This window comes from Macrotis lagotis, chromosome 1 (genome assembly GCF_037893015.1).
Source record: "Macrotis lagotis isolate mMagLag1 chromosome 1, bilby.v1.9.chrom.fasta, whole genome shotgun sequence".
NCBI lineage: Eukaryota > Metazoa > Chordata > Mammalia > Peramelemorphia > Peramelidae > Macrotis > Macrotis lagotis.
The window spans coordinates 483230369-483253292 of record NC_133658.1 but is presented as its reverse complement, the minus strand read 5'-3'; the positions used below and the strand labels follow the sequence as shown (position 1 = coordinate 483253292).

General features: G+C 34.1%; 1 protein-coding gene across 1 annotated transcript in view; it reads right to left on the bottom strand.

The window, feature by feature from the left end:
- The window catches only part of GABRB3 (gamma-aminobutyric acid type A receptor subunit beta3), a 252890-nt gene that overhangs the window by 208224 nt on the left and 21742 nt on the right, over nt 1-22924 (bottom strand). The window lies entirely within an intron of this gene.

Genomic DNA, 22924 nt, shown 5'->3' with positions numbered 1-22924 from the left:
CCCACCTTCTTGTAAATCCCTTAAATTATTGGAAAAGTATCACAGTATTTTCCAAGTGTGATGGACTATCTCTCTATATAGTTTCAGATAGGCTTACTTTTCTGCCATAGATTGAAACCGCTAAGGGTCCTTTAGGGTCATTTTTTAATGATGGAACTGAAGCTCAAAGATGTTAAGTGAATTGCCCTAAGAAAAACAGGGAGCAAAAATCAAAGTTAATACTCAAACTCATCTCTTCTGATACAAGATCTTACATTTATTCTATGTTATACTGTCTCTATATTTTTAAATTAATTAAGGTAGATTATTAAATACTAAAATATCTTCAGCTTTGTCTTTTCTCTTTTAGAACTAAATTTCTAAAAACAGGTAGGTCATCTAAACTTTTTATTTAATTCCCTCACCTGTCACTCTCTTGCTCCCCCAAAATGAAGGGTTTGAAGTCAGAGTACCTTGGTTCAAATATGTTCTACTACTTACTATCTGAGTTAAGTTGAGTAAAATGCTTAAACTTTCCTAGTCTCAGTTTCTTAAGAAAATGAAAAGTTAGATCACAAGACTTTTAATGTCCTTTCTACTCTAAATCTAAGATCTTATAATTTGCTCAAGATCAACACGTGAACCCAGTTCTTCTTGGTTTATGAGTCTGGTTGGTTGATTAGTTACTTTACCATGCTCCATTTCTATTTCAAGTGATCATTTATTCTTAATCGCCATTATTCATAATCTGTTCCTTTTCCTTCTCTGCCTGGAGAACTTATCAGTGAGAAGATCCCATTGTTTTGGTGCTTAAACGACTACTTTCCCATCTGCCTCCTTTTCTCTATTTATGCAGCAGATACTTTAATTCAGAGTCTGTTTCTTGCTTGGACTAATAAATTAGCATCCCCAAATGGCCTTGCTAATTTCTAGTTTCTCCTTTCTCCATTACATCCTCCATATAATTGTCTAATTTATATTTTAAAAAGAGAGATCTGAGCCTGCCATTCCCTTGCTCAAAACAAACAAACAAACAAACAAACAAAAAAATCAGTGGATCCCTTTAGCCTGCATGATAAAATACAAAACCATCTGTCTATAATTTAATGCCTTCAATAATGTCATCTATATGTCTAGCCATTTCATATTATCCTTTATACACTCTCCATTACAAGTCCAATTGACCTCCTAGATTTTCCCTATACACAAAAATAAATGTCCTAAATAAGTGAATGAATAAATAATCAAATAAAGTGCTTACTTACTTACTATATGGAAGTTATTTGACTAAGTCCTGGTATACAAGTCCTGGTATACACCACTATTTTTGCATTCTAAGTGAAAGAAAATCACATAGAGGTAGTATTGGGTAGGGAATGGTATTTTGAGCTTGATAAATATAGGAATAGAGTCCTAGGGCATGACCTTTTTTCCCAGAAGCAGTATTATTACTAAAATCATCTCAGTTCTTTGAGCAAGAGATGGAAAATGGGGGGGGGCAGCTAGGTGGCCCTGGAGTCAGGAGGACCTGAGTTCAAATCTTATCACAGTCTTAAAAATTATCCAGCTGTGTGCCTGTCAGCAAGTCACTTAACCCCATTACCTTGGGGAGAGAGAGAGAGAGAGAGAGAGAGAGAGAGAGAGAGAGAGAGAGAGAGAGAGAGATGTGGAAAATGTGGTAAAGAAATGGATCATCAAAGCAACAGGACAAGATGACCAGGATGAAGAATGGTTGTGATTTGAGGCTGATAAGATAAACTACAAACAATCAGGATGACATGATTTCAAAAGAGAAGTTCTGAAGTGTAGAAAAGCCTCTAGTATTTACATAAGAGCCCCTGCCACAGCCAGTACATCTGAAACACACTCTCTCCTCACTTCTGCCCAGTTTCCTTGAAAGTATCGCTCACCTCCTGTTTTGAGTCATTTTTTCTGTTCCTTTCTGCTATGAGAATTGCATATTTTTTCTCATATAATTTTGTATATTCTTTTAACTCCCTCAACCATTGTCTCTTCCAAAAATATAAACTCCCTAAAGAAATGCTTTGTATCTCTTATACTTGCTCAATAATGCTGAGTTGAATTAGTAAAGGTTTTTCCCCCTCACTGCATTCTAAAATTTTTGCATACTTATCAAAAAGAGGTTTTTAAATCTTGAGATCTTAGAACTATAGGTCAATTTACTAGTTATCATTTAAAAGTCTCTTTGCCATTTCCCAAAAGCTTTTAGATTGATTTATTTTAAGAGATTAGGGATTCTTCTTTCCCAGAATGCCTTAAGGTTATATTCCTTTGATCCCTCAATGGATTTATGATTTCAAGGATGTTGACACTCCTTCCAAAGGTGCTACATATAAAATTATAATTCATTTTCTTATTCTGAGTCTCTTAAAAATCAAATCATATATATGTATATATATATATCCATTATAGCCCACTGGGAACCAAATAACCATAAGACTTCTAGGAGAAAACTATGTAAGGGTTAACAAATTGACTTCTACAACCAAGCTTAGTAAACCTTCACCATCTTTATAAAAGTATTTCTAAAATCTTTTCTAAAATCATCCCCAGCAACTAGGATAAAGTTCTTAACATAGTAGACTTATAATATAATTACATAGATTAAAGTGATGGATTGAATTGAATTAAAGAAGAGTTAAATATGCCAATAAAAGAAGTGATTTTTTTGGAGTATTTTGCTCCAAGCAACATAGTAACATCCAAGGTTATCCCTCATCTTTGATTAAATTAAACTTAAGAATGTGGTTCCTCATTACAAAACCAATCCCACTGAAAGCCCCTTAACTCCTCCTATAAGCTACTTTATCAACTTTCATGGTGAGAGCTTCTATTGGCAAGTAAAGATCCTTCAGTCCCCTCATTAATGCAGAATGGTTTTTAAACCTATAAGCATTTGTAAAGGGTTGATAAGAATAGAATGGATTTCTTTTTTCACATCTCCTAAAGCAACTTTTTTTAAAGGAAAGCATCAAGCTCACATTGAATTTCTTCAATTTTGTTTTCTTTCTCATACTTTTATTAAATTACTATTGTTCTTATCTTATATTTGTACAACATTTTCGTTTACAAAGAAATTTTCCATTCATTATAATATTCAATCTTCATAGATAACCTTGTAAATTAGCCAGGACAGACATTATATATCCCCAGTTTAGAAAACTGATGATAGTTAAGTTACAGTCCCCAAGCTCTGGGCCTGGGAAAGTTTACTCATCAAAAAAAAAAATGAAGTATAGCTAGGTTGCAATATCCTAGCAAACAGACACTGGACCAAATAAGATTAAATATTTAGCCTGAAAAGGGACACTCTCTAAAGGGTAAAAATAGACCTTTTTTTGTCTTCTAGAAAAAAATCTATTTAGGAAAATAGGTCTTAGGCTAGCATTGTTTTGCATGACTGTTATCTCACTTGCAATATAGATTGAGTTTGGTGTCTTAGGAGGGACAGAGGGAGACAGAAAGAGATTTAAAGAGTGACAGAGACAGAGTAAGAAGGGTGAGGAGAGAAAGAAAAAAAGGAAAAAAGGAAGAATTGAGTGGAGGAAGGAAGGGAGAGAGGGGAGAATGGAGGAAGGGTGGAAGAAGATAGCTCTTATGTAAACTATGGCAAATAAAGGATGCAATCCTAGGTCTTCTTTTTATAATTATACTTTATGCTCTATTCTTCTGACTTTTAATTTTATTTGAAAACTCAACTTCTTCCAATAACACAAAAATGATGACAGGACACATCAATGGCTTATGAAAATTTCTAGAAAATAAATCAGCATTACCCTACTGTGGAGTGATCAAGAAAGAAAAATAGGATAATAAACTCTAAAAATGTTTCTTTCCATCATAAAAGATGAGGTTTTCAGTTTCATAAAATGAGTTTCTAATACACTTAATTTTAAGGCTTTGAGCCCTGTTAAAAGACTAATATACTTGGAAGAAGCAGCCATTTAACCTGGTATTGACAAAGATTCACCTCACAATGGCTGACAGGTTTTGATAGTCAAGAGAGAACAATAGGGCACCTGGGGCTTACAGCCCCTGAGAAGGTAGGGGAGGACTCTTGTGAAGGAGTGGCAAGTATGAAGTAATTCATTTGCTTGTCATAGCATCACCTCCATGATATCATGGTTTTCTTTCCAAAGCAAAAGTGAAGAATGAACAACAATTCATTATGACACGAAGTCCTCTCAGTACAGATGTACATTAATCTACATCAAAGAAGGGAGTTCCTACACCAGGAGTTCACTACACTCTTGAAATCTATGTATGAAATCAAAGTTCTTCTGAATATTACATGGATGTAATCAGAGAACACTACAAACTTGAAGAATTCAGTATTATAAGGTCAAAGAGAAAAAAATATTGGAAGCATCAAGAAAAAAATAATTCAATAATCATATAGCCACAGTCAGGATAATACAAGAATCACCTTCTGAGAAAAGCTAAGTATAATCTTACAGGGGAAAAAAACAATGTTCAGTGAAATAGAGGATTTTCAAGTATTCTTGTTGAAAAGACCAGAGCTGAATAGAAAATTTGACTTTCAAATACTTTACTCAATAAAAGCATATCAAGTGCAAAAAATTGGAAATTTAGGGAATGACCATAAATTAGGGAATGATTGAACAAATAGTGATATGTGATTGTATTGGAATATTATTTTGCTATAAGAAATAATGAGCAGAATCTTCTCAGAAGAGGCTTGTAAAGACTCACATAAGCTGATACAAAGTGAAATATACTGGATACAAAGTAAGAGCAATATTGTAAGATCAGTTGTAAATAATTTAGTTATTCTAAAAAATATAACGATCCTAGACAATACTGAAGGACTATGATGAAAAATGCTATACACCCCCAGAGGGAAAAAATGATGTTGTCTGAATAAAGATTTTTTTAACTTTATTTCTCATGGTTTTTTGTCTGTTTTCTTTCATAAAATGACATCTTTGGAAATATGTTTTGCATGACTACTCATGTATAATTTAATATTGAATTGTTTGCCTTCTCAATGACTGGAGGTGGGAAGAAAGGAAGGGAGAGAAGTTGGAACTAACTTTTAAAAATGAATGTTAAAATTTGTTTTTATATATATTTAGGGAAAAATAGTAAATAAAAAGGAAAAAAAAGTCTACAAAAAAATGACTGCCCGGACAGAATGCTTCTCTTTTGATGTCCTCAGATATGAGGCTGGGTTTGCAGATTCATATGTCATGCTTATTAAATTACCTTGAATACCAGCTAGAAACAACCATGAAACAGAATAACAAATCCAGTAAGCATCCTCTATGAAGAGAAATATTAAACTAGTAAAATTTTTGCACAAAATCACTGTAATCAAGATAAAAAGAAATGTAATAAATTGCAGAATAATTTTTACAACCAGCATTCTTGACAAAGGACTCATCTCTAAAATATATAGAGAACTAAGTCAAATTTCTATAAAAACCAAGCCGTTTCCCCAATTGACAAATGGTCAAAGGCAATTTACAGATGAGGAAATCAAAGCTATTCATAGTCATATGGAAAAACTTCTCTAAATCATCACTGATTAGAGAAATGCAAATTAAAGCAGCTCTGAGGTACCACCTCACAATTCTCAGATTGGCCAATATGACCATAAAGGACAATGTTCAATGTGAGAATGGATGTGGGAAATCTGGGACACTAATATGTTGTTGGTGGAGCTATGAACTCATTCAACCTTTCTGGAGAGCAATCTGGAATCATACCAAAGGGCAATACAAATTTGCATACCTTTTGATCCAGCAAAATCACTACTGTGTTTATACCCTGAAGAAATTTTCAAAAAGGGTAATAAACAACACTTGTACAAAAATATTCATAGCAGCCCTGTTTGTAGAGCAAAGAATTGGAAATCAACTGAATGTCCATCAATTGCGAAATGGTTGAACAAATTATGGTATATATATATATATACATATATATATGTATATATATATATATACATATATATATGTTATGGAACATTATTGTTCTATTAGAAACAAAGAGGGATGGGATTTCTGAGAAGCCTGGAAAGACTTGCATGAAGTGATGGTGAGATGAGCAGAACTAGAAGAACATTGTACACTATAACAGCAACATGGGGGTGATGATCAACCTTAATGGACTTGCTCATTTCATCAATGCAATAATTTTACAGTACTTATGATGGAGAATACCATCTATATCCAGAGAAAAAATTGAGGAGTTTAAACAAGGACCAAATTCTATTACCTTCAATTTACATAAGAAAGTGTCACATACATAATTTTGCTATCTCTACTATCTAATATATTCTTTTTCCTCAAGAATATGCTTTCTCTCTCAACACATTCAGTTTCGATCAATGTATAGCATGAAAACAATGCAAAGATTATCAGACTGCCTTCTGTAGGGGAGAGAGGAGAAAGGGAGGATGGGGGTGGAAGTGTAAAATTCAAAGCCTAATAAAAATGATAGAAGCTACCATTGTACATAATTGGAAACCAAATAAAATATTTTAAAAAACACTCTTGAGAGTAAATGATCAATAGACACAGTATCAGTTTTCTTATCTATAAAATGAGAGTAGGAATAGGGATTCAATGACCTATAATGTTACTTCCAAACAATAAATCTATTCTTCTATCTGCTTGTCAAGAATAATAAATAAGATAATATTTAAATTAGATTATCATAAAATCATACATTTAGAGTCAGAAGTGACCTCAGAGGGAGTCTAGTCCAACTCTTTATTTTTACAGATATGTAAGCTGAATTTTGGAGAGGCTTAGTCAAATGCCTCCACAAATCCTAAAAGTGCAAATTAGCAAGGATGAAATTAAAACTCAGGACTCCAATCCAGTATGTTTTCCATTATTATAAATAGTTTAGCAGTTAGATGGTAGTATTTTTGAAATGGAACAATTCTCCATAGGTTTGTTTTGTGAAAAACCCAAATTATTTCATTTAATGTTTAAAACTTTCATTCTGCTAAATGGAAATGGCATTACTAAATCATGTACTTTATTCCTTCAAAAAGGTTCTTTCCTTCATTCCTCTCTCCCTCCTTACCTTCTTTTCTTTCTTCTTCCCTTTTTTCCCCTTTCCTCCGTTCTTCCTTTCTTCTTCATATTCCTTCTTCCTCTTTCCTTTCTCCCTCCTCCTCTCCTCTTCTCTCATGTCTTCCTTTTTGCCATTCTATCTCAGTTCCTACCTCATTTTCTCTCCTTCCCTTCATTCCTCCTTTCCTCTTCTTTCCTTCCTTCTTTTCTCACTCCTCTTCCTTTCTTCCCTCCTTCCTTTCCTTCTTTCCTATCTTCCTCCTTCCCTCTTCCCCTCCTTCTTTCCTTCCTTCCTTCCTTCTTTCCTTCCTTCCTTTTTACTCATGTTTTTTTTTCTTAAAAGGTTATACCTAATGACATACAAAGAGTTTTCAAGAGTTTAGTTAGAAATGTGATATTTGCCAATTTGCAAAGAAAGCAACAAGATAAATTGGCAAAGTACTTCTATATCTTTAAAGGGTATATTTATTAGAGGAAGGGAACATCAAGAAAAATTTTCACTATTACATCTGAAGAAGGAAACTATTATGAAAAATGTTCTTATAACACAATTTAGTCATTTCTTTTAGAGTTTTCTTCAAATTCTCAGCAGAGTAGAAAAATGGAGAATCAATTAGTTACTTTAAGCACAAGTTCCAACTTCATTAACAGATATTTAAAATTATCAGTTCAATTACAATTCTATATTTCATTATCTTTATTTAGTTGCCTGAAATTTTTACTCATTAGAAAGACAAACAAAAAATATTTTCATGCTTTTCTACTTTCTCTCCCTCATATTTTTACCAGTGCTCTGTTTTTCATACCATGAGCATGCAGCAACTGCTTGTCAACAAACATTGTCAACATAGTGCTAGATATTCTTGCTGAGAAGGCAATTTACTAATGAATGTTCTTCACCAGAGCAAACAAGATAAATTCAAAGTAATGGGCAAAAACAATAGACAGATCAGTTGAACTGTTTCATTGCCAGGATCTTTAAAGAATAATATACTCTACATGTGGCAATATTTTTTTTCTAGAATAGGCTATTTTATCTTTATCCACAGTCTCATCTACCATTCTACTAACCACTATAATTATCTGCAACATATTTTTTTCTATTTTGGTCATCTTAATGAAGAGCTGACAGAAAAATTTATCACAACATATGTAAACAGCCACAAAAACTTATAGATGCAGTATTTTTAATTTTAAGAAATTTTGAGCTATTTTAAAAATACTTTCTATGTTTTACAAAAGAAAGTAAGTGTAAGTGTAAGTAAGTGTAAGAAAGTAAGTTAAGAAAGTAGTGTATTAGTGAAATATTATATGTGACAGCCAGTTCATAGCATAAGACCTAGGAGATCCCTTAGCTCCTGGCTCTCATTCATATGTTTCCTTGGTGATAGAGAGTAAATCTAAAACTCTGAAACCAAAACATGATCTGAAAAGAAATCCTATTGCTTAGAGTGAAGTTTTCAGAAAAGATGAATATTTTTAAGACACACAAAAGAAATGCATGTTGTCATATTCAAAGCCTTGAAGGTTTTCTAATTATATTTAGTAACACATATAAGCAGCTGAAGTTCTAAGATAACTCTCTTTGAAAATTAGATATGCTACATGGTCATTTACTGACTTTTCAAATTCTTATTTTTTGACTACTTTACTACTATATTATTCATACATCACTCATACACCAATTCAGTTGTCAGTGCTTTCAATTACTTCATTGGGAATTATTGTCAACATAAATCTCCCAAAAATAATAGAAAAATTCACTTTCAATGGAATTAGTGGGGAGCATCAACTCATAATTTTGAAACTTACACTAGTAATTTTGAAAGTACATTCTCAACTATTATTTGTATGAATGAGGGAATTTTTGATTATGTAGGGGCTTTTAATCCTGTTTATATCAATGTTTCCCCATTCCCCAACTCCCCAATATTTTTTACTCCATGATAATACTTCCATCCAAAAGAAGGTAGAGGAAAAAGAAATAGAACTCAAACTAGTCAATTTTGATACTCATTTGTGACTCTGATGCAAAGGTTCAGTGAGGAGAAGTTGAAACCACTTGCTATAATGAGGTTTTTCAATTATCTGTGGGTGCTAATTATCTGTATTATTGAAGATTCCAATTAGCACGGATTATCATGAGTTGACTGAAGTATTAAACTTAGGCATCATTCACTAACTAGGTATTGCCTTTCATAAGCTTTTAAAGTTGTAAATGTTACACAGTGTAACTCAATAGTGAAACTGTATAATAAAGTGAAAATATTAATATTAATATATAATACATGTATTCATTATAATACAGCAACATATGAATATACTAATTGTGTGTGTGCAAATATATGTGTTAATCTATATACATATGCACACACACATATATTCTCAGAAAGGGGGAAGGAGGAAGGAAGACAAGGCTAAAATGGGAATAAAAATGATGCAATGTAAAACATTCTGGAAAACTTGAATTTAGATCTTAACTGTGATATTTAATACCTGTATATTCATAGACTAATCTCAACTTTTACAATATTTGTTTTTTTAATCTGTAAAATAAGGATAATGCTTTCACTACATATTTTATAAATTTGTTTGAGGAAGATGCTTTGTAAATGTTAAAGTAATAAAAACTGAACTAACTAGTCAAAAAGATTTCTTGAATTAACTGAAATTTCAGGAACTGTTTTAAGAATAGAGGGTAAGAAGTTTCTAAGGAAAGAATATGTAGCAGGAAAAATCATGATATAGAAGAATGACTGGAAATGAGAAGGGATGAAACTTTATCAAACTTTATCTAGATTATTAAAATGTTACAAAGTGTTTTGTATTTTTAATTCCCTTGGAACTAACCTAAACACATCTCAGAAATCATGAAGAATTTCTGAACCTTAACACATTTTCAGAATTAACTAGAAATGAATTGTTTGAAAATTATAATGGAATTTTTGTCCTGGATACTTGTCTTTTGAAATTTACTGTTGATGTTCAATCATTTCAGTTACATTTCATTCTTTGTGATCCCACTTGGGGTTCTCTTGGAAAAGATATGAGTTGTTTGTCATTTATTTCTTCAGATCATTTGACAGATGAGGAAACTGAGGCAAACAGGGTCAAATAATATTACACAGCTTAAAATTTCTCAGGTCAGATTTTATCTCAGGTCTTCCTGACAACATGCCCCACAACATCACCTTGCTGTATTTCTTCCTATCTCACTCAGTCTAAAAGACCCACTCATGGGTCTGATACCACTACCGATTGGCACACCAGCTTTGACCAACTCTGCTTCTTTCTGAGTTTGTTGTCCCACCCCCTTAGGCAGCCAAGGGGTCCCCTCCTCCCAGGGTTTTATCATATTGATATCAGATTAGGTACAGGCTTCCAATTTGCTTATTCTACTTCAACTTAGAGCTTTTGATCTCTAGAGATCTACAAGCCTTAGTGTTACAAATACATGACATTATACCTACTTTTAAAAAACTACTTTGTACAGGACAATAATTTACCATCTGTTGGCAATATCATTCTTTGAATTTAGAAACACATAAATTACTAATATTGAAAATGATCTTATGAAATTTTACAAGACATCTCCGAAATCTGAGGTTGTATAAATACATTTTGATGTTTACATACCTGTGATGTATTTATATATGAAAAAGTTTCACAAACACAGAAAGATGAGAGAATGAGAAGATAATATATCATAAAGACATAAGATATCTAAAGATTCTTAAGAACATTCATTTGACCCTGCTAACTCCTCAAGACACTTTCAGATACCTTACCCATTTAATGTCAAACTCCTAGAAATAGTCACCTACATTCACTGCCTTAATTCCCTCACTCTCTACTTACTTTTAATCTTGTGTTTTGTTTCATGAGTATACTAAATATGAATTATGTAAGATTATTGAGGACCTCTTATCTTTTAGATCAGGTCACAGAATTTTCCCTGCTGTTTCTCTGCTATGTCAACTGCTATTGATTTTCCCTTTTTCCTCAATAATCTCCTTTTCTTTCAATTCCAAACACTCCTATCCTAACTAAGCTTTTAACTGCTGGTACAATTCTCAGGTCATTTGCTAGATTACTATTTACTTCTCTGTTTTATGTTATTATCTCCAAACCCTTACTCCATTTTTTTTCTTTGATGACTATATCATCTCTCATGTAAAAATCTTTGCATGTAATTTGCATGATTATGATCCAATCAGTATTCATCACTTTCATCTCCTGAACTCTAACCCTATATTTCCAATCAGCTCCACCTGGATGTGATACCTATATTTCCAATTTAATATGTCTGAAAGGGAATTCATTATTCTCATCATTTCCAATCTATCCACTAAGGTTTGTGAATACCTTCACCATCCTCATAGATATCTAAATCCATAATCTTGAGTTCTTTTTATATACCACCTTCTCCTTCATTCTCCCTATTTATTCAGTTGTTAAACCATCATAACCTCCATAATCTCTCATATATCCCTTTGTCCTAATCTATGCAAACCACTGTGATATCCTTCTACTTAGTTTTCTGGCTTCTTTTATGTTCCCATCCTTCATACAGTTACTAAAATGCTATTTCTATTTTATAGTGTGAAACACGAACTGGAAAGAATGTTTATATTTTGTGGCAGGTAGTTGCTACAGTGGATAGATCAATGAGTCTAAAGTTAGTAAGTCTTGAGTTCTAATACAGTCTTAGACATTTACTAGCTACATGACCTAGAGCAAATCACTTAACCTCGTCTATTTGCTTCAGTTTTCCCAAACATAAAATAAAATATAATTTCTAAGACATTTAGGTTAATTCCTGGACAACATGTGGATCATAAATGTTTGCTCATTCATATAAATATACATACATATGCATACAAAAATAGATCCATATAATACGTACACACACACATTTGCATGTGTGCCAATCAGGCTCATCAACTCATAAATATAAATAAATATAGATCATAGATAAATATAGATCATAAATATCGATCACCCTTAGAGGATTTATAGTAGAATATGACCCAAAATTACACAGGATGAGGAAACAAGGATCCTTAGTTTTAATATTTAGCAATAGGTAGGGATATGGTGAAATTCACATAAAAAAGAAAAACAGATCTATTGATATATATGGATATATACATATATAATAGTTATAACAATATAATTGTGCATACATGTGCACATTATTACATATATATATAACATTATAAATGTATGTATCTTTTATTTAGTAATGACAGAATATCTTGAGTAGAAAAGAGAAATGGTTAATAAGGAATATTTACACAGACACATACGTCAGTGGAGTTTGGATTTCACTGAAGATAAATGTTGCAACCCATTCAAGCCTTCCTATAGTTGATTATTTTTGTCTTCTAATATCTTCTAATATTATATATATATGTACATAAATATGTATGTATTTTAATACTAGTATGGTACATATGTCCTTTTGATTTCATTTATTTCCACTGCATAATGGGTCTCTCTTCTTTTCCAGCATTTCATATTTCACAGAATCATAGAATTTAAGAGTTGAAGCCTTCTAACCTAATTCTTAATGGAATTCTCTATGGGAACACTAGACAAATGATCATCTAGCCTTTCCTTGAAGATCTTCTAGGGATAGAACCATCATCAACTGAGATTTTTGGACAGAGCTAATTATTTGGAGAATTCTCTGGAAATCAAAACTAAATATGTCTTTTTGTAATTTCTAACCATGACTCTTAGTTTTGTCTTCTGGGACCAAAGAGAATAAGTCTTCATTCTTTTCCCTATCCATCAAATACTTAAGGTAGCATGTCCCTGAGTCTTCTATAGGGTAAGCATCTCCAGTTTCTCAAAGAATTCTCAAAAGACATGGAATAAAGAGCATTAGCTAACCCAGTTGTTTTCTTCTGGACATTCTGTAACTTATCAGTGTTCTAGATGATACTTATGTGGGGAAACTACAGAGATACTAATTCCTCCATATTCCTAGAAGATGTGCCATTCTAAATGCATCTCAATATCATATGAACTTTCTTAGTAACTGCTTCATACTGCTGATTCCTTGAGCTTGTGATAAATTCAAAATCCACAGATATTTTATGGAACAACTCCTCTTAACCATGCCTCTCCCATTCTATTTTTGTGAACTTGAATTTTTGTACCATATGCAGGCCTTTATATTTATACGTACTGTTTTTCATTTTATTTTATTCACTCTGATCTTCTAACCTGTCAAGATTCATTTAGAAACTAATTTTGGCATCCATTATGCTTTCTACCCCTTTCTGCTATGGGTTATCTTAAAATTAAATAAAATCATCTAGGCTTTTATCCAACTCATTGATAAAAAAAAATTAAATAGAATAGGGCAAGCAGAGATTCTTAGCCTATTCCACTGAAATTCTCTTGTGATAATATAGAATCATTAGCAACTACTCTGAATCTATTCATATGAACAGGTCTCAACCCATCAGATTATGTCATCACATAATCCATGTCTCTATTTTCTCCACAATTATAGCACAGAGTATCTTTATAAAAGATTCTGCTAAAATTCAGATAAAATATTTTTCATACTGTATCTCTCATTGACCTAATTAACATTTCTGATACAAAAGAACTCTTCTGATGAAAAAGAACTATTAATATAAATATTAATATTTATCTCTTTTTGAAAACAAATCAGTGATGTGTTGTAATCATCACTTCTATTTCTAGATGATAAAATTATAACTTTCTAGAATTCCCTCAAGAATCTCAGAACCTATCTATACTTTCTCCAAATATTGAATTTTCATTGCCTGAAATCTAGGTTTAATATCAGATCATGTTCATATTTCCTCTTATATCTGTCTAGGATTCTATAATAATAACCCATAAATGTTTATAACCTTCCCATTCCAGCATCCAACCCTTCTTAATTAGTAAAAAAAATTCTCTTAATTAGTAAAAAAAAATAATTTCTTACTGGCCATTTCACTTTTTGAAAGATGAAATTCTTAATAAGGCAAATCAACCAGTTATTGGTTATTCCGATATTAGCAGAGAGGGAAGGGAAAAGGGGATGAAACAAGTTTCATTACACAACTACTGTGTTCCAGGCAGTTTTCTAAATACTTTGAAAATGTTATCTTATTTAATCCTTATTAACAACATTGTGAGGAAGAAAGGATGGTGATTTCAATTTTAAAACTGAGAAAACTGTGGCAGTCAGAAGTTAAATGACTTGCCTAGGGACACACAGCTAGTAAGAGTCTGAGGTCATATTGAACTCAGAACTTTCTAAACCTGAGTCCAGTACTTAAATCATTGTTATACATAGGTGCCTCAGAAAGTAGGAACAAGAGATTGTGAGAGAGAAAAAGGAATAAATTTCATCAAACTCAACTATTCTGATCCTTGAATCATAGACATATAAATTATCCCTGCTGCCCCTCAACACCCCACAAAATAATGAACTCAAACCTTTGTAACTTAATATTACCTGCCAGAGCTTGCACTCTTTTGATATGAATTTCAAGTGCCCCACAAAATGAAAGTACCACAGTTGAGAAGAGATGATTTTTGTTGTTGAATAATGTCTAACTTCCTGTGACTCCATTTAAAGTTTTTCTTATCAAAGATCCTGGAGTGGTTTGCCATTTTCTTCTCCAGTTCATTTTACAGATGAGAAAACTGAGTTAAACAGAATTAAGTGAAATAGCTAGTGTCTGAAGTCAAATTTGAACTCAGGTTTTATTCCAGGTCAACCCGTTATCCACTACACCACCTACCTGTCCTGGGTCATTGAACTACACCCCAGGCAGCTAAAGACAGTTAGGTGGTGGAATGGATAGAGCCCTCACTTTGGTGACAGGAGGATGGGAGTTCAAATACAGATTATAAACTTGATATTTACTAGCTGTGTGAATTGGGAAAGTCACATAACTTGGATTGCCTTGCATCCAGGGCTATCTCAAGTCATCCTGAACCATATCTAGTCACTGGTCCCAGATGGTTACAGAGTGGAGAAGAAAGTGAGACCGGTGACTTAGAATAGTACCCTCTCACTCAAATTCAATTCATATGCTTGTCATGGCATCACCTTCTCTGATGTCATGGTCTTCTTCAAGAATGAAAGACAAACATAATCAGATAAACTTCTAAAAATAACCTTTAGGGAGACATGAACAAGAATCCATGGAAATCTATACACAGATTTTTTAATATCACATTTATCATTCATTTATTTCTATATTATCTTGAAAATGAAATAATATCCTTTAAATAACTAAGAACATAATCAACCAATTCAATGTGGATATTTAAATAAAAATATATAGTTAACATTTTCCAAATTTACTAAAGTGAATTTTCGTTGTTCTACTCTTTATACTCTTGCATCAAGACCTAACAATAGTAGTAGAACAATGATAAGATTTCAGATTAGCTTTAGATTGAAATATAATAATAGAAGAGGACTCTATAATAATAGAGAGGCACAATGGAGAGAGAACAGGGTTGAGAACTGGGAAGATTCATTTTCCTGGGTTCAAATTTGACCTCAGACACATAGTAGATGTATGATCCTGGGCAAGTCAGTTAAGCCTGTTTGCCTTAGCCCCTCATCTATAAAATGAACTGGAGAAGAAAATAGTAAACGACTCTAGGACCTTTGCCAAGAGAACTCCAAATGGGATCACATATAGTTAGACACAACTGAAATAACTGAACACAAAAATATTAATAATAAAACCTAAAAACTATAGTTATGGAAGGTTTTGAATAAAAGTTCTTTAAAAGAGAGATCCTGTATTTGTCCTGTATATTTGAACTAATTAGCTATTTGGTTTTTCTGTTTTTTTGAATTGTCCATTTGCACCAGTATTCTACTGATTGACTTCTTCCATAGCCAGGGTCTTGCTATCCTCTCTTTTCATCTTTGATTCTTCACCTTGGTTTCTAGGTCAGTGGTAGTTTGTCTTTCTAGTCAGCTTGTCTTTCTAAGCAGTGTAAAACATTGAAATAGCCTCAGTCCTCTTTAGTAAGCAACAACCAATTTCTCTGTTTTGAAACACTGGACTCTGTGACCTACCCACCAAGATCCTATTTCATTGCTAGAAATACCTCCAATTCTCAGTTCTTTGGCAAAGCAGAGATAATCAGAACCCTGATAACAATATGTTTGAGATCGCTCTCATTTCTTTATTATTTCTTCTTAGAACCAAATGATTGACTTTGCAGAATCCTTTCATTAACACACCAATATAGTTTAGGTGTCCATGTAAAATTAATAGAAAGGCAACTCTGTGATACAGTAGGTAGACTATAGCATCTCGAGTCACAAAGACTTGATTTCAGATACATACTAGCTGTGTGACCCTGGGTAAGCCAATTAACCTCCTTCTGTTTAGCTTCCTCAACTTTAAAAGGTAATAAAAATAGTATTTTCCTTCTAAAGGTTATTGTGAGAATCCAACGAGATGATATTTTAAAGTACTTAAGCATAGCACCTTGCACATAATTATTACAATAATAATTACTTAATTAGGGGTTATTTCTTTCCTCTTTCCCTTTCCTTGCCCATAAATATGATTCCTTCTAAGGCTAGTTATGGGCATATTTAATTATAATAAATCTGTGATTCTACTTCAATATAATATAAAATGCATAGTAAAAATAATTGAAATGAGACCAAAAAATAAAATGCAAGAATTCCTAGAATCAAGTAACATTAATAAGTAAAATTCAAAAGAAGAGAACCAATATGCTGAAGAAGAGTTCAAGGGTTCTTCTGGATTCTATTCTCTCCTTTTCTCTCATTCATACTTCTCATAACTGCCAAAAGAATCCTTGTGAAGGACACCTGATAATCTCTTTCCCCTTCTCACCAACATGCAGGGATTCCCTTTGACCTCTTAAACAAAATATTATCTCCTCATCTTGTCATTTTGAACTCTATCACATACTGATTCCAGTCTATATTTGAAGGTTTATTTCCAGATTCATGATACTTATTCATGCACTCTATGTTCCAGTCAAATTGGTCTATTTTCTGGCCCTCAAACCTAGAAACAATTTCCTGTATCTCTATCTTTGCTCATTCTTTCCCCCATACCTGAGATGGACTCCTTCTTCACCTTTATCTCTTGAATCCTTATTTTCCTTTTACCCTCAGTTCCTAGAACAACTCCTAAGGGAAAGCCTTTCATGATTCTTTTCAAATTGTCAGTGGTCATTTCCTTCTCTTCAAATTATCATGTTTATTATCTTCAAATTATCATCTTGTATCCCATAGGAAAATGCAGGCTTCCTTAGGGAGGTGTTGTTTCATTTTTAATTTTATATCCCTAGGGGATAGTTTGATTCAACACTTCTTGCACAGTATTAGATTGAATATTCTATTTATAATTTCTTTCCTTTTCTTTCCTCATAGGTGGACTTTTCTCAGAAAAGAGATAGCCTTTTGTAGGTATATTAATGCATCAATAAAATATTTTTATTACTAATTTTCAGACATATGGCATAGCAACACTTCAAATAGTAATTGGGAATATAGGAAGATTGAAAATTATATATTATATGTGCATATATACTATATGTATATATACATATATATAGCTAAAGATCTAAGAAATATATCATGTCTACCAGTAATATCAACAAATAATCTAAATGATATCTTTGAACTCCTCAAGATACATATAAATTAATAACTGATATTTCCCTCTGAGACCTTTTCAAGTCTTCTGATCCCACTTCTACTTTTCCACCAGGGATTCAGCTGTTATTTAGAATACAGATATTTGTCACCTCCTTGCTACCATTCTCCTATACTAATTTTTATCATTTTTGTGATTCTTAACTATCCCTCACCTTAACTATATTTTTCTTATCTCTTCTTTCTCTTTATGTTTCAGATGACTCACAAGTTCCTTTTTAAAGAAACACATCATATACTACCTGGGCAAGAGCCAACCTGTGCTAATGAATTGGCAAGCACTATGGCAAAGAATGTGCTATCACTATCTAGGAAAATGAAATGAACCTAGATGAGGAGTCAAGTATGGATATACTGAAGTTCTCAGATTGTGTGGATATCAGACTTTGTTTTCACTGTCAGAATATGTGGGGCTGATGCAAGGGATAATCAGATTGAGAAACAAATTCAGAATAGAAAAATGAAGAGGCTGATTTCACCTGTCTCCAAAACTCTGGGCTTATATGATACCAATCATACTTTCCATCTGAGCTGCATAGCAAAATGTAAGCATGGTTATAGGAAAAGTCTGTTATAGCTTCTCGTCTGCCAACAATTCCAATAAAGCAGCTAACTCAAAAATGACACAGGTCTTCCTCTAGATATTCTTATTCATGACTTACTCTCCCAAAACAATTCCAATTATTCCATCAGTTGACTTTTTAAAAAATAACAATTATTAGGTAGCATTGTAAGAATAAGAGAATTAGATCTAAAAGGTACTATAGAATAACATGGTGTGCTAAAAGAATTCTGATGTAGAGAAAACTGGGACCTGGGAATTCCTCTTCTGACACTAACTAGCTGTGTGTAAATGCCCAAGGAATTCTGTGTTTATAAATCTCAATTATCTTTATCATGGATGATAATATTTTTAGTAAGTACTTTATAGGGTTATTGTTAAGATCAGATGTGACAATTGATATTAATGATTTGTGAAACTCAAGACCTTAAATAAATACCAGTTACAATGCAGTACAATGCACTCAATTTATAGATGAGGAAAATGAGAATAAGATAGAAGCAGTGATTTGCCCAGTATCACAGTCAAGATTTCAACCCAAATATTTTGATTCCAATCTCATGATTCTTTCATTTTGCTACATTGCCTTTTTACTTTGTGGTTTTAATCTATTAATAAAACTTCTTGCTGTGAAATATTTTTATTTATTGTTTCAACCCTGAAGAGAAAGAAATTAATTTAAAATGAAAGAAAACCTGAGTGTGCAGTTTTCCTATTCCTACAATTTTTTCTACATGATATTTTGAGATAGTAGCATAGTTTAAATTGAAAAAATATAAATTCTTTTGAAACATTTGTAAGCAAGCAAACAAAACAAAAAAGAGCAAAAAACAAAAGGTAAAAGATTTTATTACATTTCCACAAGAGTTTTTAAATAAAACTAAGTTTAATCAATGTTTTCTCCATTCAAAAATAATTAACCAGTTTATCAATAAACATTTACTAAGCATCCACTATGTACCAATCACAATGGTTACCACTGGGGACAGAGAAAGAGACAGAACATACTCCTTGCCCTCCAGGAGCTTACAGTCTAAAGGGGGGGGGGGGGATATACAAAGTAAGCTATATAAAGAATAAAAAGGAAGGAGAGGCAGGGTTGCACAGTAGATAGAGCACTGGCCCTGGAGTCAAAAGGACCTGAGTTCAAATGTGGCCTTACCTAGCTGTGTGACCTTGGGCAAGTCACTTAACCCCATTGCTTTTCAAAAAAAAAGAATATAAAGGAAGCAATTCAAGCTAGGGAAAAATAGAAGAATTAAGAGGGAATAGTAAAGAAGAGATTTTAGTTTAGATTCAAAGGAAACTAGGGAGGTGGGGAAGGAGACCATTCCAAGTACAGAGAGTCAACCAGATAAAATGCCCAGAGCCAAGAGATGGAACATCTTATTTGTGGAAAAGTCAGCAAGCCAGTGTCACTGAATTAGACTATACGTCATAGAGTAAGATATAATAAGATTGGAAAGTTTGGAGTAGGGCTGGGTCATGAAGGTTTTTTTAAGAGTCAAATAGTGTTCCCCAGCCCTGATCCAGGAAACAGAAGCAGGCCAGTAAGCAGGAGCCCCCAGGGCATGAGCCCATTGAGCTGAGGGAGGGGAGTGCAGAGAGACTGTGAGCCTGGTCCTCTGGTCCTGGAACAGGACTCTGGGGCTCTGACCACATTCAGATCCTGATCGAAGTCTAGGCCCCCCCAATAGAAGAGCAGGCCCCCCCCCCCCCACCTCAGCCCCGTGGCAGAGGGAGGTGCTTATGGTCATTCACAGACCAGGAGGGAGGACAGAGCCTCACACACTGAGACCCTTGTGGGAGTGTCCCAAAAGTTCAGGAAGCACCCCCAAACGAGGCCCAGGCTGGGAAAATGAGCAAGCAAAGAAACAAAAGGAAGACTATTGAGAAATATTTTGCAAATGAGCCCAAGAAGGATCAAAATATTCAGTCTGAAGATGAGGAAGTACAAGTTCCTGCATCTAAAGACTCCAAGAAAAACAGAAATTGGGCTCAGGCTATGACAGAGCTCAAAAAAGACTTTGACAATCAAATGAGGGAGTTGTAAGAAAAACTGGGAAAAGAAAGGAGAGAGATGCAGGAAAAACATGAAAATGAAGTCAGCAGCTTAGTCAAGGAAATCCAAAAAAATACTGAAGAAACTAGCATGCTAAAAATCAGCTTAGGTCAAATGGATAAAACAGTTCAAAAAGTTATTGAGGAGAAGAATGCTTTAAAAAGCAAAATTGGCCAGATGGAAAAAGAGATAAGAAAACTCTCTGAGGAGAACAAATCCTTCAGACAAAGAATAGGAATTCAGGGAAATTGATGAATTTACCAGAAATCAGAAATCAATACTTCAAAACCAAAAAAAATGAAAAATTAGAAGAAAATGTGAAATATCACATTGAAAAAACAACTGATACGGAAAACAGACTTAGGAAAGATAATTTAAAAATTATTGGAATACCTGAAAGTCATGATCAGGAAAAGAGCCTTGATATCATTTTCAAAGAATTACTACAGGAAAATTGCCCTGATATTCTAGAAGCAGAGGGCAAAATAGAAATGGAGAGAATCCACCGTTCCCCCAGAGAAAGAGATCCCAAAAAACCAACCCCTAGGAATATTATAGCCAAGTTCCAGAACTCCCAAGTCAAAGAAAAAATATTACAAGCAGCCAGAAGGACACAGTTCAAATATCATGGAGCTGCAGTCAGGATCACACAGGACTTAGCAGCAGCTACATTAGAAGCTCGTAGGGCTTGGAATACAATATACCGGAAGGCAAAAGAGCTTAGAATGCAGCCAAGAATGACCTACCCAGCAAGGCTGAATTTCTTCTTCCAGGGAAAAAGATGGACTTTCAATGAACCAGGGGAATTTCAAATGTTCCTTTTGGAATGGCCAGAGCTGAACAGAAGGTTTGATCTTCAGATACAGGACTCAGGTGAAGCAAGAGATTGGAGAAGGGGGGGAAATATGAGGGATTTAATGAGGATGAACTGCATGTATTTCTGCACAGAAAAATGACACTGATAATACTCATATGAACCTTCTCAGTTAATAGAGCAGGTAGAGAGAGCTTTTATAGTTGAAGCACAGGAGAAAGCAGGTGTAAAAATGGAGTCAATAGAAAAAAAAGGGAAATGGAATGGGAGAAAGAAAAAGGAGAGGGGGAATAGTCCAAGATATTTCACATAAGATTTTTTTTTTATTACAATGAGCTATTGCAATGATATGGAATTGGGGAGGCAAGGGGGAACAAGGGAACCTTTGCTCTCATCAGAGATGGATAGGAGAGGAAACAGCATATATACTCAATGGGGTATAGACATCTGGAGTAAAAAGGAGTGGGGAGCAGGGGGAAGGGGTGGGGATGTGAATAAAGGAGGAGAGGATGGACCATGGGGGAACAGTGGCCAGATATAACACATTTTCTTTCTTACTTCTTGCAAGGGGCTGGGATTAGAAGGCCTGCCCAGGACCATAGGGCCAGGTGGATTCTGGGCCTAAGGGGTGGTATGGGGGCTCAGGGCTTCTTGGCCCCAGGACCAGGGATCTGTCTGTTGCTCCACTCAGCGACCCTACAGCAGAGTCAGAGTGAAAGGAGAGAGAAAATAGAGTACATGGTAGTGGAGAAATAAGAAAGGAGGGAGTTGCAATCAGCAATGGCAATGGTGGAAAAATATGGAAATAACTTTTGTGATGGACTTATCATAAAGAATGAGGTCCACCCATGACAGAGTTGTTGGGGTTGGAACAAAGACTCAAGCACATTTTCTGTTATTATTATTTGGGGGAGGGTGCAGGGCAAGTGGGGCTGGATGACCTGCCTAGGGCCACATAGCGGGGTGATATTTGGGTGTCTGGGGCCAATTTGGACCCAGGTGCTCCTGGCTCAAGGGCCAATGCTCTGTCTGCCACCCAGCCACCCCTACTATTATTACTATTTTATTTTATTTTGGGTCTTTTTTCTTTCTTTTTTTTTGGTTTTTGCAGGGCAGTGGGGATCGGGTGGCTTGCATGTGACACGGCTGGGTGATTGTTGCGTTTACAAGGCTGGATATGGACTCGGGTGCTCGTGGCTCCAGGGCTGGTGCTTCGTCCATTGTGCCACCTGACCATACCTACAATTATTACTATTATTTTTTATTTTAATTTTTTTCTCTCCCCTTTACTTTTTTCACCCAAGCAGGTCTATCTATACTCATGGGGGAGGAGGGGTATTTTGTTTACTTGTAAACAAGAATATTTTATTAATGTAAAAAAACATTTGTACAAAATGAGAATAAAAAATAAATTTAAAAAAAGAGTCAAATAGTGTAATTTGTATTTGATCCTAGAGGCAATAGGGAGCCATTAAAGTTTATTGAGGAAGAAGGGGAAACACTAGTTTACTTCAGTGGCCCAATGGAGGATGGATTAAGGAGAGAAACTTGAATCAGGTAATAGTCCATGCATGAGATGATGAGAGCCTGCACTAGAAAGGTTTCCCTATCAGAAGAGATAAGGGAGTGTATTTTTTGCGAGCAAATGCTGTAAAGATGAAATTGACAGCCTTTGGTGACAGATTCATTATGTGCAATGACTCAGTGAGGAATCTAGGATGATTCCTACTTAGAG